Source organism: Meles meles, chromosome 12 (assembly GCF_922984935.1).
Source record: "Meles meles chromosome 12, mMelMel3.1 paternal haplotype, whole genome shotgun sequence".
NCBI classification, from domain to species: domain Eukaryota; kingdom Metazoa; phylum Chordata; class Mammalia; order Carnivora; family Mustelidae; genus Meles; species Meles meles.
Window position 1 is genome coordinate 42,487,517 of NC_060077.1, and position 13,194 is coordinate 42,500,710.

The 13,194-nt window shown below is 44.7% G+C and overlaps 1 protein-coding gene and 1 long non-coding RNA gene across 25 annotated transcripts in view; one reads left to right on the top strand and one right to left on the bottom strand.

Annotated features, from left to right (window-relative positions):
• DLGAP1 (DLG associated protein 1) overlaps positions 1 to 13,194 on the top strand; it is a 906,793-nt gene that overhangs the window by 818,659 nt on the left and 74,940 nt on the right. The gene's annotated exons all lie outside the window — the stretch shown is intronic.
• Positions 1 to 13,194, bottom strand: part of LOC123954193 — a 38,773-nt gene that overhangs the window by 19,319 nt on the left and 6,260 nt on the right. For 2 of the 3 annotated variants that reach the window (XR_006821043.1, XR_006821045.1), the window contains exons 2-3: positions 3,734 to 3,810; positions 2,891 to 3,168 (exon numbers count right to left, since the gene is read on the bottom strand). This is a non-coding gene — a long non-coding RNA (uncharacterized LOC123954193). Of the gene's footprint in view, positions 1 to 2,890; positions 3,169 to 3,733; positions 3,811 to 6,482; positions 6,608 to 13,194 lie in introns of those variants that run through there. The other variant, XR_006821044.1, reaches the window with a different exon arrangement.

Here is a 13,194-nt window from a genome sequence, read left to right on the forward strand (position 1 = left end):
AGCCACCTGAAGCTCTCACGGGGCCCACCCAGGGGGGTTTCTGGGGTGTGGCTGGAGAGTCTGAACCACAGTTCCCAGTTGGGTTGGGAGACCACCTAGAGAATCACTTTAGAGGATGGAAGTGATTTAGGGGATGGAAGCTTTAACTTTGTCTGTCATTTCATCACGGGGCACTTACCACTGACCCTTTATACATGATAGCCCCTCTTGCCAAGGACTTCCACTCCCACCACGTGGACTGGTTTCCCATGGTAACAAGTTACCACAAACTTGTGACTTAACACCGATCATCTTACAGCTTTGCAGTCAGAAGTCTAAAATGGGTGGGCAGGGCTGCCCACTGTGGAGGCCGTAGGGGAGAGTCCACTTCCTTGCCTCTTCCAGCTTCTAGAAGCTGCTTGGCTGCTGGTATTCCTGGCCTTAGGGCCGATGCATCTCCAAAGCCAGCAGGATGCCCACCAACACACCTTCTTCTCTGACCCTGACCCTCCTGCCTCCCTCTTATAAGGACCCTTGTGATTACAATGGGGCCACCTAGATAATCCAGGGTCCTCTTGCATTTTAAGATCCTTAACTTAATCACGTCGCCCAAGTCCCCACTGCTGTGTAAGGTAACGCATTCACAGATTTCAAAAAGATTCAGAATTTGGAGACAATTATTCTATCTCCCCACCCACCCTACCACCTGTCTAGACAGCAGGTGTCCCTCCCATCCCATATCACCTTTCCCCAAAAAGAACACTAAAACAGTGTTGGGATCTGTGTGATGCAATCCTTCTTACTTTCCTGGTAATAAAGAACAAGAGGGAAGGAGTTAGTGAAGTGCCCATCAAGATGAGCCTCTTAAGACCATGCCCCAAAGACCAACTAAGTCTCCCCATACTTGCCAGACGTTCTAGAATCTAGAGCCACAGTGCCTCCTCTTCTGAGCCAGGACTCCGGTGGCCCCACTGCCTTGTTCACTCCAGGCTCAGTCACCAGCACCACCTTCCAAACCTGCTTGCAGACCACTTATGAAAGATGAAGAAAGAGGAACTAAATTAAAAGGCTTTCTTGCCTTTTGAATTTCTGATTATTACCTTCAGAATTTCTGGGCTGAGGTCCCAACCTCAAGACTCTGAAATTTCTGTTGGTGTGTGTATTAATTTGCTGAAACTGCCATAACAAATGGCAGATGGGGTGGCTTAAACAGAAACCTATTTTCTAGCAGTTCTGGAGGCTGGAAGTCCAAGGTCAAGGTGGGGGCAGATTGCTTCTTCAGAGGTCCCTCTCTTTAGCTTGCAGATGGCTCCCTTTTCCCTGTGGCCCCACATGGTCCTTCCTCTGTGAACATGTGCCCCTAGTCCTTCTTCTTTTTTTTTTTTTTTAAGATTTTATTTATGTGTTTGAGAAAGAGAGTGAGTGAGAGAACATAAGCAGGGGACCCAGCAGAGGAGAGGCAGAAGCAGGCTCCCCACTAAGTAGGGAACCCGATGCGGGGCTCAATCCCAGGATCCTGGGATCATGACCTGAGCCAAAGGCAGATGCTTAGCCCACTGAGCCACTCAGGTGGCCCTGCTTCTCTCTCTTCTTATATGGACACCAGTCTTATTGAATTCAGGCCCACCCTAATGACCTCATTGTAACTTAGTCACCCCTTTAAAGACCCTGTATCCAAATACAGTTGTTCTGATGTCCTGAGAGTTAGGACTTCCATATATGAATTTGGGGGTGGGAATGGGAGACACAGTTCAGCCCGTCACAGTGGGTTGGGACCCTGGGAGATTCCACAAGTTTACTAGGTGGGCGTGAGGGTCAGGGAGAAGCAAGCTAGGCTGTTGACTCTAAGAGTGCACCTCAGCCCAGAACTGCCTTTTGGTCTTAGATTAGGGATGGGAGGAAGGCAGAGTGGGTCAAAGTAGCCCCCAAAGGGGCTAGTCTTAGTCTGTGTAAGCAAGCAGCAGCATTTAAGGCCCACGTACCTTCCCCAGAGCCAACTCCCTGCAACCCGTTTTTTGCTTGATACATAATTCACAGCTAATCACAGAAAGTCCACCCAGTCCCTACACACCACCAACACAGAGGAAATCAAGGAGCAGACACAGAGTGTGTGTGTTTGATGCTGTGAAAGGGCTGTGTCAGAGGAAGGGATTTCATTCTCGAGGCTGGATCTGAGAGGGAAGTCAAACCCCGCACAAGCTGAAACAAACCAAACAGCCTTATCTTATTCTTGATTCCCAGGTTCCTCCTTCTTGAAAGCCATTTAGAGGCAGGGCACTGTGAACTGTCATTGTTAAGAGTAAGTGCCCTTGTGAGGTCCTTCCTGGGACATGTTGAGTATGTGACTTACAGTACCTGGAATCTCTGACACTTCTCCTTGACAAACCTTTGCTAGTTGCTGGTCAGACTCACTAACCAACATAGGCTTAAAATATATAAATATATAAGGACACACACACAGGCTTATAAGGAAATAAGCCAGTCCCAAAAGAGACAAATACTGTATCATTCCACTTCCGCGAAGGACCTAGAATGGTCAAATTCACGTAGATAGAAAGTATAATGGCAGTTGCCAGGGGCTGGGGGAGAGGGAAGGATGGGAAGTTGTTGGTTTATTATAGAGCTTCAGTTTTGGGACATGACAAGAGTTCTGGAGACTACCTGCACAACAATGTGAATGTACTTATTGAACTGTACACTTAAAAATAGTTAACATGAAACTGTGTGTGATACATATTTTAGCACAGCTCTTCCCCCCACTTTCAAAAAGGCTGCTGGAAGCAATCATATAATGGAAAAAACGCATGGCTGAGGTCAGGCTAACCTAGGTTAACCCCTTACCTGCTACTCTCTAGTTTGGGGGCAATATTTTGTTCATTTCCATGTAACGTGTCGCCCAAAAACTCAGTACCTTAAAACAACAGCAATCATCTTGTCAGTCCTGTTTGTAAGGGCCAGGAATCTGGGAAGACCTCCTGCTGGGTGGTTCTGGTTCAGGGGCTCTCTCAGGCTTGCAGTCCGGTGGGGGCTCCAACAACTGGGGGCTAGCTGACCATCTCTCTCTTCTAATAGCCTCAAGGCTCCTCCATGTGATCTTTCCACGTGGCTGGTGTGGGCTGCCTTACAGATTTCGGCCTTGGGGCAACTGGACGGCTCCGCTGTGGCTCAGGGCTGGCTTCAGGCAGGTGGCTGCCCAGGGAGAGAGGTAGAAATAGCATCGCCTTTTCATATCTAGCCTCAGAGTTCATACAGTGTCACTGCCTTCACACTCCCTCTGTCACTAACAAATCACACACACCTCCCAGATTCAAAGGAAGGGGAACTGGACTCCGTATCTTCCGACAGTTAAGTGGCGAAGTTCCAGAACACGGGTTGGCCAGCTAAGCCCTCAGACCAAAGCCGGCTCCCCTCTCCAAAACAGCCACGCCCACTCATTTGCATTATGTCTCCGGCTTTACCACAATGGCAGAATCAAGTGTTCGGGACCAGAGACTGCATGGTCCACAAGGCCTTTTTTTCTTTTTTCCTTTAAGATTTTATTTATTTGTGACAGAGAGAGAGAGCACAAGCAGGAGGAGGGGCAGAGAGAGAGGGAGAAGCAGGCTGCCCACTGAGAAGTGACCACCCTCCACCCAATGCCAGGCTGGATCCCAGGATCCACAGATCATGACCTGAACCAAAGGCAGACTCTTGACCAACTGAGCCACCCAGGTGCCCCAAATCTTTACAACTCTTGATAGAAAGGCTTCCTCACCTGTCAGATGGACCATACAGTTGCATCCACCTCTGGCAGGTTACTGGCCTCTCTGAACCTCACCTCCATCTCCACATCTGTAAAATGGAATGAAGATCATATAGAAAAAGTACTTAGCACAATTCCATGCCTACACAGATAAAGTATAAAATGTAGTTCTTCCCTTTCCAGGCCTTATTATGATTTAAGAGTGACAGAACAGTGGTTGTGGCCACAATAGGTCTATTAGAGGTGCTGGAAATTCCCAATTTGAGACACTCCTTGGAATTAAGGCAGACTTTATAGAGAATCTCTTTTATTTTTTTTTTTAATTTTTTTTTTTACAGATTTTATTTATTTATTTGACAGAGAGAGAGATCACAAGTAGGCAGAGAGGCAGGCAGAGAGAGAGGAGGAAGCAGGCTCCCTGCGGAGCAGAGAGCCCGATGCAGGGCTCGATCCCAGGACCCTGAGATCATGACCTGAGCCGAAGGCAGCAGCTTAATCCACTGAGCCACCCAGGCGCCCCTCTTTTATTTATTTTTTAAAGATATATTTATTTATGTATTTGCCAGAGAGAGAGATCACAAGTAGGCAGAGAGGCAGGCAGAGAGAGGAAGGCAAGCAGGCTCCCTGCTGAGCAGAGAGCCTGATGCAGGGCTCGATTCCGGGATGCTGGGATCAGGACCTGAGCCCAAGGCAGATGCTTAACCAACTGAGCCACCCTTGTGCCCCAGAGAATCTCTTTTAAAATAGTTTTTATTATTCTGGAGGAAAGAAATGTTCGCAAAAATTCTTCCAAAAATCCAATGCATTTATCAGACTCGATAAGAGTTTCACCCTCCTCAAAGAAGGGTGAAAGAGAATCTAGAAAATGTGGAATTGAGTGAGTGAGAAAGAGCAGGGTAGCAGCAGATCTCCCTTTAGCTATGCGGAGAAAGACAGGAAATTTTACCTACTTCATACATTTGTGCTCAAAGATGCCTCTGCCTCAGAAAGCAAAGAAAAATGTTTTCTTGGCATCCCCTTACCCATCACCTCCCTTTCCCTTTGCTCAGACTAGCTAGCTCCACTCCAACTGCCTCCCATCTACCAACGTCTCCCTTGGATTTTTTCTCTCGTCACCTGGCTATTGCCAAGGCCAATTCCCCAACAACTCCCCTCAAAGCTTATCTGCTCAAGACTCAGCTCTCCTCCTTGCTCCAAATTCACAAAGGGGCATCCTAGAGCCTTTTATTAGGTGCCTCTGGATTCTATCTATTCCATAGAAGCAAGTTTCTATTCAAGAAACTAGAGACCCCCAACTAGCACTTACCATGATAACATTAGACCCACCAATCCCAACTCTTTTACTCATTTATTCAAAACCACCAAAGCTATCAACTCTATGCAGCATATGAAAAATTATTTTCTATCTCCTCTCCAAGTTTTGTTTGATTCCCATCACTTTTAAAATCCACTTAGCTTTACCCTATCAATACTGGAAGAACTATTTCTTTTTCATGCAGCTATTTGTTGCCATGTTATTTTTATATCAAATATTGTGAGTGTTTTGAGGTGGGTGGGAGAGGAAGTATGCAATTTGATGACTAGAGCCCATTCCTTTTGGCCCTACTAATTTTTATGGCATTTCCCCCCTCCTATTTACCTGAATTTGCAATTTCATGCAAATTTTATAAAATTATCCCCAGAACCCCAACTCAACATTAGCCAAAGGCGAACTCAATTTATGCTGCTCCAGGAAGAATTGTGGTTTGGAAAATTTACTCAACTGGCTCCCAAAAAGGTAACAATCATTAGGACTACTGCTGTTGTTCCTACTACAACATCTGCAGAGCACTTTGCAATTTACACAGGGCTTTCACACCTGCTGCCTTTCATGTTTACTGTAACAACTATCTTATAGTTATGGTCCCATTCTACATATTATTATAAAATTCTCTAGAATGCCAACCTGTTTTTTCCTGAGAAAGTTTAGGTTGGTTTTGTTTCTTTTTTTAGTTTTTTATTTACTAATTTGAGAAACAGAGAGCACAAGCAAGGGGAGAGGCAAAGGAAGAGGGAGAAGCAGGCTCCCCACTGAGTAGGGAGCCCCAGGCAGGGCTCAATTCCAGGACCCTGAGATCATGACCTGAGCCAAAGTCAGAGGCTCAACTGAGCCACCCAGATGCCCCGGTTTGATTTTATATTCAAGACCACTTATAGGATAGTGCTTATAGGATAGTGCTACCACACTTCACTTAAGCTCAAATTTTTTTTCTCAACAATCTTTTCTAATCTAATCTAATCTCTCTTTTGTTAGTAATAGCAAAATGGACTAAATGACAGACATTGAGATATCTTTGGCTTTGTTTATTTTGTCCCTGGGAAATAACTAAAAATGAAAATATGTCTGAGATGGTCAGTGTTTCAGAAGTACTTCTATGACTGAAACTATGAATTTAAAGGTCACATGAAGGAACGCCTGGGTGGCTCAGTGGGTTAAGCCTCTGCCTTCCACTCAGGTCATGATCTCAGGGTCCTGGGATCAAGCCCCACATGGGGCTCTCTGCTAGGCAGGGAGCCTGCTTCCCCCTCTCTCTCTGCCTGTCTCTCTGCCTACTTGTGATTTCTCTCTCTCTCCAATAAATAAACAAAATCTTTAAAAATAAATAAAGGCCACATGAAATCCAAAATTTGAGGGCATCCCTGGCAGGGGTACTGCTAGTGAATATACTGAATGACAGTTTTAGCCTAAGGTTCAGTTTTGTTCTCATCACATACCACCTACCTGGCACTGGACAAAATAAATGAGAAGCGTGGTTGTCATGGAGATGGATGGCATAATCTGACTACCTTCCCGTGGAACTATCACTTTGGAGTGTCACACAGGCTCTTTGCATAGGATGCACCTGGCTCAGTAGCTGCTAAGAGAAAAGGAAGGGATTTCGCTTATGAAATTGTTGACATTATTGTTGCTGTTAATGTATACTACTTATTCAGCACTTACTATGTGTCAAAGAAATGTGCTGAGCATTTCTCATATATTACTTCATTTTATCCTTCCAACAACCTTCTCTGGAAGGTGTTCTAATCCTCATTTTACACAGTAAGAAACTGATATTCATCTTTTTTTTTTTTTATTAAGATTTGGTTTATTTATTTGACAGAGAGAGAGATCACAAGTAGGCAGAGAGAGAGAGAGGAGGAAGCTGGCTCCCTTCTGAGCAGAGAGCCCGATGCGGTACTTGATCCCAGGACCCTGAGATCATGACCTGAGCCGAAGGCAGAGGCTTAACCCACTGAGCCACCCAGGCGCCCCAGAAACTGATATTCAAAGAAAGTAAACAACCTTCCCTAGGTGACACACTTTTAAATCAATGTCTGCCTCTAAAACTTACATTTTGAAACATCATGCAAAATTGTCTCTCAGATACGGAAAGCAGAGAAGTGGTTGTTTAACAGATTTCTAGTAATTGAAGTGGATAATTTTCGGGATGGTATTCTACCTTATTACTATAGTGAACTAAGGAAATCTAGTTGATAGGCCTTAAACAGAGCTTGGAGAGGGTCTGCAACTTTAAGTTTTCAAGTATTTGAACTTAGAGTAAGCAGGTCCCATTCATATCCTGCCCTCCTACCCTTTCTGGCTGGAAATCATGAGTGCTGGCTATGAAGGCAAAGGGAAATATACTTGCAAGTGCTTTTGTTTTTGTTTTTGTCTTTTCTGAACTCTAGAGAGTATGAAAAAGTTTTAAACCACTGACAGGGATCTATCCCACAAGACATGAGAAATTCATGGCAATTTCTGCCTCTTCCAAAGTTGAAGATAGCAGAGGCTTGGGCTAGTCATACTTTGAATGAGTGGGAGAGGGTGGAGGGGTGCAGGCCCTCAGGAGACAGCCCCAACTGGAGGCTGTAGAGCTGCTGGGATGGGGTTCAATGGCAGAAGACTGGTGAGGACTCGGCTGAAGAACAGAATGCGTGAGGGACAACTCCTCATCCTTGGAAAGCATGTCTAGCTTATAAAAGATACAATGCCTTCACGGTCAATTACATCTTCTCTGTGCATCTCCTATTCGTAGGTGGCTACTGGGCTGCCATGGGTGACTGCTTGAAACTGGGCAGTGAAGGAATTTATGAGTTGAGCCCAGAGTGATAAGATGAAGTTTTAATATTACACACGAGGGAGAGGCATCTGAAAATGTGTGCTCATGCCTGTAACATTTGTACCGGGCCCTTCATGTTATGGAAACCCAAACATCTGAAAAGTATAGAATTTCCTCCCTTGGGAAGTTTTCAAGATGGTTTTTGTTATATTTGAATTTTGCTGTCCAATAATGGAGGAGGAGAAGAAAAGGCAAAAGAGCCTACTTTCTGTGTGTCAGAGAGAAATGCCACACTGTGTCACCCTACACTAACTTCCTCATTCATCTCATTACACTATAAGATCATCAATGTCATTGCCCTAACTCAGCAGATGAAAAAACAGGGGTCAAAAAAGTTGAACCATATGAGGTCATGTAGCCTGTAATTGGCAGGTCAGGATTTGCACCAGTTCTGGCTGGCTTTGAAGAACTACCTTTTCCAAATCACCATACTACTATGGACAGAAGTTGGGCCACCAAGGCTGAGAGCCTTTCTGAAATGGAGAAATTTTGGTCTGGTGATATCTTATGTAATAGAATTTGTCATATAGAATCATTTCACCTGGGGCGCCTCTTCCTTCAGCTCAGGTCATCATCATCTCAGGGTCCTGGGTCTCACTTTGGGCTCCCTGCTCAGCTAGAAGTCTGCTTCTCCCCCTCCCTCTGGCTCTCCCCTGCTTGTGCTATCTCTCTCAAATGAATAAATAAAATCTTTTAAAAAAGAATCATTTAATTCAACAAGTAAACAGAGTAGTAAACAAAGATCTGCCTGATCACTAACTTTCCTCGTTCTCATACAAGAGCATTGGAGAAGTGCTGTAACAAGCAAAGTCTGATGAGTTTTTTGGGTTTTTGTTTTGTTTTGAGAGAGTATGCAAGAGCACGGGGCGGGGGGGGGGGGGGAGAGAGAGTCCTAAGCAGGCTCTGCACCCCGCACAGAGCCCAATGCAGGGCTCAATCTCATGACCCTGAGCTGAAACCAAGAGTCAGATGCTTAACCAACTGAGCCACTCATGCACCCCTGTGGTGAGTTTTACGATAAAGATATGTAGGAGCTACTAATGGAACATAAATGAAGTGAATCTTGATGAATGAACAGGAGTGTTCATGCAAGCATGATGCTTAGCATATATAAATTCATCTGCATAAGACCAAGCCAAATAAATAAATAAGCAAATAAAATTTTATAAATAAAATCAGAGTGACTTAGATGGGAAAGGCATTCATTTTCTCAAATAAGAGCAAATCTAGAGGTAAGGCAGCCATTGAATATATCCAAACCAGCTTCCTGCCATCTTTCCACCTGTCATCCTCCGTACGGGTTTGTCTGCTCAGGCAGACCCTGCCACAGGGTCCCCAGATGGCAGCCACACTTCAGGGTATCTCTTGCTGATGACAATGTCCAGAGGAACAAAAACAATGTCCTTGCCTTGTGTTGCTTTGACAACAAACCTTCCCAGAATCATTATGATTCTATCTAATGATAGAGAGGCAAACCTTCCCAGAATCATTATGATCACACCTCCGTTCAATGAAGATTCAGCCTCCATATCTAGGGGAGGGACCAACTTCCTCAAAAGTCATGGCTGCTTGGAAAAGTTAACAGCATTGAGGTCCTGTTGGCAAGGAGGGTGGTGATGAGAGAGCAAACAGCAATGTGTCCCACAGGCAATTAGACATGTAAGAAGATGGCATTCTGGAAACGATAAGATGTTAGGTGTGAAAACATCAGTCCTATGCCAGTGTTCAGTGTTTAATGGGTCAATGGTCCTTAAGCTCTTAAAGACAGTGCAATATCAAACAATATTAAGAGACTTTCATTATTTTTTTTTTTAAATGTGGGATTCATATAAAATCTACTTCAAAACTGGGGCACCTGGGTGGCTCATCCGGTTAAGGAGCTGCCTTCAGCTCAGGTCATAAATCCTGGGATTGAGCCCCTCATTGGGGCTCCTTGCTCAGCAGGGAGTCTGCTTCTCCCTCTCCTTTGAGAGCCCAAAGAATAAAGTTAAAATCATCCATAAGCACACATCACGTGGCTCTAACTGCTTGATGTCAGAGTACATAGTAGTTTTGTGCAGAATCACAGCAGTGACTTAGAGTGCACATTCACATCAATTTCTTCTTAATCGTAAATTTCTGTCACATTTTCTGCCAAACAGAGGCAAGCTACTGCTAGTCACTTTAAGGAAAAAAGCAGCACACTGGCTTCTAAATTACAGAATTTAAAATTGCTGTTTTTCTTTTCCCTAAAAAGGTAAATTTCTGTAGCCCTTCCACTTAATGGAGCAGGTTCTCTAAACCCAGACTCCATAATATAAGGAAGTTTAAGGCATCCGGCGAAAAAACAGGGACTTCTTTTAGTGCAGTTCTGGCAGGGGATTTTGGGGGAGGAGTTGCAAGAACTGAGGCCACGTCTCTTCCCAGCAAGATGCAGAGTGGTGGCAGGGCCCCAGCACTAAGGAAGGGATAAGGATGTGCTTGCTGGGAACTTCAGGAAGGTTGTGTCTGTCCCGTGGGCTTTCGTGGAATGACCACTATCAGGGATCGTCGGCATGTGCAGATTTCTTTACTTTTTCATTTCCAATATAAAAAGGAAAGCTTAACATCTCTCCATATAATAGCAAACAACAGCAAGACTATTCCTTTAAATGTCTGGACCTGCCTGGGCAGGAATCCATTATGGAGGCTGTTTTATTTTCTAAGTCCCTTTAACTATCCCAGGAACTTGATGGTTTTAATAATGAAGAGTAAAAGCGGTCAGGAAGATGCAGAGTTCCAAGGCCCTTCTGAAAAGTGAGCGGAAGCCGAGTTACTCAGACTCTCCAAAGCCCTAGACTTCATTCGAGACTCTCCAAAGCCCTAGACTTCATTCGAGACTCTCTTGTGGGCAGACCTGTCGGCTGGAGAGTGACAGCTTCTGTTCAGTGTCTTCAACCCTTGCTCTAAGTGTATCCAGCAGTGAAGCAGGATCCTGAAGCAGGCATCAGGCAGACCCAGTGAGAGCAATCAGAAAAGTATTTCTGGGAATATCGTGGCAAACAAAATCCATTTTTACCTGTTGCCCAGAATGTACAGAGATCCGGATGCACACACAAACTGAAACGAGTCTCAAGAAACAGGACTTTTTCCTTTGTCTGACGCAATCTCACATTTTCTAATCTATTTCATTTTTTAAGTGGTGAAACTGCATGACCTGCCTCAATTGGTTTCATGACCCCTGAATAAGTCACAACTGGTGGTTAGAGAAACCATGAGTTAGGAAGTTGCTGTGATCCTCAGGAGGGGAGTATTGTAACAGCATCTAGGAAAGCAGAAAGCTGGCGTGCAGGAGGTAGAAGGATTCCAGATGGACTTAAGAGGCGAGCAGACTCAAAGGAATTAGAGATAATGCCCTGTGTGGGCTTGAGCTCTGGATAGATAAAGGGATCATTTGCAGAGATAGGTAAGGTTAACTGCAAGACGTATTACAAGGGTCAAGATAAGGAGCAGATGAAGAGGGCCCCTTTTTTGGGGGTAAACACAAATGTATCCCTGAATTTGAAGCATAGCGAAGAAAAACTATCTAAGGACATTACATAACTCCAGAGAGTGTTCAACTTTTACTAAAAGAGGGAGCAATGGGGCGCCTGGGTGGCTCAGTGGGTTAAAGCCTCTGCCTTCGGCTCAGGTCATGATCCCGGGGTCCTGGGATCGAGCCCCACGTCGGGCTCTCTGCTCAGCAGCGGGCCTGCTTCCTCCTCTCTCTCTGCCTGCCTCTCTGCCTACTTGTGATCTCTGCCTGCCAAATAAATAAAATCTTTAAAAAAAAAAAAAAAAGAGGGAGCAAAACGGAGCGATGGAAAAAAGAAATCATTAACAGGGAGGAGTGGGCTCCGAGCCTGAAAATTCTACTTGGAAAGGACAGTCCAGCTCTAATTCCCAGGGCAACAGCCCAGATCAAAGACTCACCTGGTGCTCTGCTATTGGTGCTAACAGGGCTTTTGTAGGGCTGAGAATAGGGTAAGTATAGCCTATGGCATTTCATTTAGCAAACCCGTTGGCAGGAGTTCGCTTCTATACGCACAAAGTTGGCATCGAATTTAGAATTCCCCATCCCCAGTTCAGAAACTTAACAGGCATTTCTTAGGCACTTCTTATAAAAATGGAAATCCATTAATTCTTCACTCACGCTCTGTGACAGCATCGGGTCAAAGGGACTTTTTTCCTTCCTCTTTTCAGAGCTTCCACAGTGGCAATCTCTCTCCTTCTAAATCTTTTCTTTTACAAAACAATAGGGAGTGGTGGTAGCCTGTGGCTAGTTGAAGATTTCGAACAATAGGTGTTTCTGAGCCGGGTTTATTGAAATGGTCTTGTCTGTGTCCTGGGGGAGATTGTAAATGAGATGTCAACAGGAGCTCTTTTGTGCAGATGGCATTCAGTCTGAAAGAGAGGAATCTCCTTACTGTGCTAGTATTTAAAGTAGATTTGTTGCTGCTTTTGCTAAAACTTTTTATCCAACTGCCTGAGCTAACAGCTCTGAATGAGTCACTCGGTGTGATTGTGACTTCCTTCCCTCCTTAGCAAAGCACTGATTCAGTCATTTACATTTAGAAAGGAAGACTCCTAAGAAGATTTCTTGGATTTTCATCAGCTTGAGCCTCTTTTCTAGACCTTCACGTGGACCTGAGCTGTCAGCAATCCTGTTACCCCCAGGAGAGGGCAGCCTGGCCAGGCTGTTTTTTTCTCACTCCCAGGAAAACTCCTGGCTGTTTTGTTTTTTAAAATCCAAAGAGGGCAACAGTTTCCTGCCTTAAGCCTTTTCCTTTCGCCCTCTTTTTTTTTTTTTTTTTGTAAATGACAGGCAATTTCAGTTTACTATAATTACCACAGAGGTTCGACTAACTCCACCCTTAGGAGATAAGGCAACTGTTTTATTACCTCTCAGCCAGGTGCCTGAGGGTGACAAGTCTTGCTTTTATCTGGAGACCCGACTAGGTATCAGCAACTGCAAACCGCCTGAATCTTTGAGCAGCGGCCATCCAAATGCTTCCCTTCTCTGTAATCCATTTCCCTGTCTTTATTGGTAGTTACTTTCGATCCAAACACTGGCGCTGGTTTCCTCTAGTTTTTCCGCATTCTTGCACCTTGCCCTCTCCGCAGTTGTACTGCTATGTCAATTACAACCGGTGTAAATTACAAACCCCCAGCCCCAAGCACATAACACACAGACTGTATTAACATCTTCTGCTTCGTAGGTTTGCTGTGGGTCTAGTTGCCTCTTCAAAAAACTGAGACTTGGCTAAATCTTTCACCTATGATCAGAAATCGAGTAACAAAATCATTCTGCCTTTACTTTCTCTGGTTCTTTTTGAA